This window comes from Falco naumanni, chromosome Z, assembly GCF_017639655.2.
Source record: "Falco naumanni isolate bFalNau1 chromosome Z, bFalNau1.pat, whole genome shotgun sequence".
NCBI lineage: Eukaryota > Metazoa > Chordata > Aves > Falconiformes > Falconidae > Falco > Falco naumanni.
In genome coordinates this window covers 30,272,004-30,275,396 of record NC_054080.1, presented here as the reverse complement: position 1 = coordinate 30,275,396, position 3,393 = coordinate 30,272,004, and the positions used below count along the sequence as shown (strand labels likewise).

At 40.7% G+C, this 3,393-nt stretch overlaps 1 long non-coding RNA gene across 1 annotated transcript; it reads right to left on the bottom strand.

Annotated features, from left to right (window-relative positions):
• Positions 1 to 526: 526 nt before the first annotated feature.
• LOC121081296 lies at positions 527 to 3,182 on the bottom strand. The gene is made up of 2 exons (XR_005825638.1): positions 2,332 to 3,182; positions 527 to 955 (listed from the first exon to the last, which is right to left on the bottom strand). It is a non-coding gene; the product is annotated as an uncharacterized LOC121081296 (long non-coding RNA).
• Between the last annotated feature and the right edge of the window lie 211 nt (positions 3,183 to 3,393).

Genomic DNA, 3,393 nt, shown 5'->3' with positions numbered 1-3,393 from the left:
ATATCTGCTATTAGAATTAGCAACCATATTTGATTATATTGAAACACATTTGATCTTACAGAGTTATTTTAATAGGAATATAAAATTATAAGGGATATAAAATTATAAGAAATATTTTAGTGGAGTTTGTGTTTGCACAGCAACCGACAGCTACTATGAAATCCTCTGTACAGCCCTGTGCCAAGGCCAAAAGGATAGGTCAGAATCACCTAGTAGGAATGATTAGAACTTAGATAACAGACTTAAGGTTCAAGATGATTGGATACAGTTTTTACGTGTAGACTAGGAGAATGCATTGAGATGTCAAAATGTAGAATTAATGGGAACTGGGGAGAGTCGACTGGAACAACCTGTAGTTACCTGCCAAGAAACAGTTACCTTAAGTAAAAGGTAATTCCGGCAGGGGGAGATCACACCACTGACTCATGTACCACCTACCCAAATCGTACCCTAGACCCATTTCTAGATCTTTCTAATCTTTACTGTGCAGAATCGTATATGGGAGGAGAGTATGTTAATAATTTTGGGGAAATATTATGTTTATGCATGGATACTTAATGAATATGCATGAACAACTTCTATATATGGTGTATGATTTTGAAGCTCGGTGTGCGTTGATCGTGAGAGGACTCGCTCACGCACCTGGCCGTCAATAAAGAAGTGTCTGCTTATCTACATCACATTGGTGTCGATAAGTTCTTCATTCCGAGATTTTGGTAACAATAGCAGCTCGCAGCTTTGGTGATCCAGAATGACATCACAATGTGTGTTTTCAGGAAGCCTTTGGGCTTTGCAGAATCTTGAGAACTTTGCAGAATCTTGAGAAAATGAAGGGAACTAAAACTGCACCTAAGAACTCCACAAACCAGTCTGCAGCAGGTTCTGTCCTGCAGCTGAGATGGTTGTTCTGTGTGTTCCAGCTCTCTAGTAACACCTTCAGCACTGGAAGTTCATCCTGAAAATGACAACAATCAACCAAGCAAACAAAAAACCAATTCAGAATAAACAAGGAAAAAAGCAGTTGACCTTAATTTGCATGATTTCAGTTCAGTCTGATGCCACTGTAGAGACACTACTGTACAGACATTTATGTTAAAGTATTCTGTTAAGGGAAGGTTGCTGGCCTTATACAAATCTGTGCACGAAACTTAAGTCAAGCTGGCTCTCAAGTTATCAAAAACTGATGGATGAAAGTAATCAAGGAAGTCAATCTTGGGAAATAAAGAACAGATAATGCTAAGAACACCATTACATTAATTATGCAGAAAGATGTGAGAAAGTTCTGGCTGCAGGAGGAGACAAGCTGATAAGGTGTTGCAGCCCACAGGAAATTAGTTGAAAGTAGGACAAAGGTAACTGTGGCAGTGGGAGATCTCCACCTCCAACTCAGATAGTCCCCTCGAGAGAGGGCAAGCTTGGGTGGCATGTGTAGGTAGTAAAACCTTTAGTAGTGTCACCTGAGGCTGCACTCTAGTCTGCATTAGAAGCGAGACATTTGTACCCAACCCTGTGGGTGAATGAGAATGAATATTTCATGTACTATGAATGTGCAAGTACTCTGCTGTGTATAATGTGTGGCCTCGAGTAACTTGGTGAGCATGCTCAGAGGAAACATTCCCCCGTGCTCCCAGCACTGTAATAAAGAATATTTGCCTTCTAAAACTTCAGATCAGATCTTGGAGAGTTTTTCTTTGCGACCAACTTTATGGTATCAAGCCTTACATTTTATAAATATCCAAAGGTGTGATTCCACTCTCATTTGCACAGAGCTGAACATGGAGAAATTGAAGCTAATGTAGTGAAATGAAAAAGGACAAGCACAGCTCAACAGGGACTCAATAGACACAAAAGGAGACAAAATTCAAGTTTCAAGGTCAGCAGTTTTGTGCCGAGCCTCTCATCTGCTGAATGATTTCTTCTGCATTTGGAATTTAACCTGAAACAACCTTCGTGTACAAACACTGACAAAATATCATTAGCCATTTAATATAATTGCACAGGGAAGCTCTCTTTAAACAAGCAAACAAACAAGCAACCAAAGAAAATCCACCCAACCAAAACAACTTTTATCATTGTAATTCTGTTTTTCAATCTCATAAAATTAAACTTAGGAAATATTATAACAGTAAAAATAATACTGTACATAGTCCCTCCTGAGTAGCATTTCTCCCTTCCTAGTTTCCACCTCCCCAGAATCAGCAATATAAAAAAAAATAAAAGTCAAACAAATCAAAACCACCAATTTACTAGAATTGTTCTAGACTGAAGACACACAAAAATATTTTTTCTGGTGGCACCAGAAAAATTACAGTAATTTTCAGCAAGACTTACCTGCAAACAGGAAGGAAGAACAAGCCAAAGTTGAAAGGATGCTTCTGCCTCCAGCTGCATGTTCGAGGGCTATTTCAAAGAAATGTATTATTCTTTACTGAGATGCAATCACATATCCAGGAAAGGCACCTCTACAAGTGACCTTTTTCAGGCTGCGATTACAACCCCATAAATAAATGAGAAGTGATTTCTGGGTTGGTGAAGTTGAACTGGAATCCAGCTCTAGAATTATAAGTTACAGCCTAGTAGATTCTGTGAGTTTAGATGGGCTCAAACCATTGAAAACAGAGAAGAAAAATAGCTGGCAGGAGAAGGGGAAAAAAATAGAGAACTGCTGAACTAGGTAAATGAGGACTAATGAGAGCTGCCAGCACAGTGCTTTACTGCTCAGCAGAGTGCTCTCACCACTCATCCAGGGTTCCAACAGTGTGATGAAAATTGTGACATTTTCCTTCTCCCACAGGTGCCTTTTCAGACAGGATTCCCTGCTTTCATGGCGGAGGGCAGCCCTGCCACCCCACCGTGGTAGAGGATTGCGGTGGTCAAGACGGACAGCGTGCACAGGTCTGTCATACTTCTTGCTCTTTCACACCACTGTTTCTTCTACCTCTGCTATAGCAGCACATGATGTGTCCACGTCACACTGCTGTGACAAGCAGCAAACCCAGGTGCCTTTTACCTCACTGTGTTTCCTTCAGCTTTTCTCTGCCCCTCTGACTCTGGTTCTGATTTCTTTGACCACCCCAATTTGAGCAAGCACAGACTGTGCCAACTCTGCTAAATAATTCCTTTCTCACCGCACAAAAACGATAAGGATTAGGAACCAGCACAATTGGGAGGGCTGCAGTACTGAAATCTCTGACAGTGCACAAAGAACCCTTTGTTGAACATGGGTGGAAGATAGGGCATTGTGTTGAATTAACAATGAGACTTCCCATCAGAAGTTCTTCCTTTCTGTTATGGCTAGATTAACTCTTCAAGTGCTACCAGGAAAGAAGTCGGGGAAGCACTAAGGCAAAATTGAAGTCTTTTGGGTTTAAAGTAAAAAAACCTCCTTGCCCT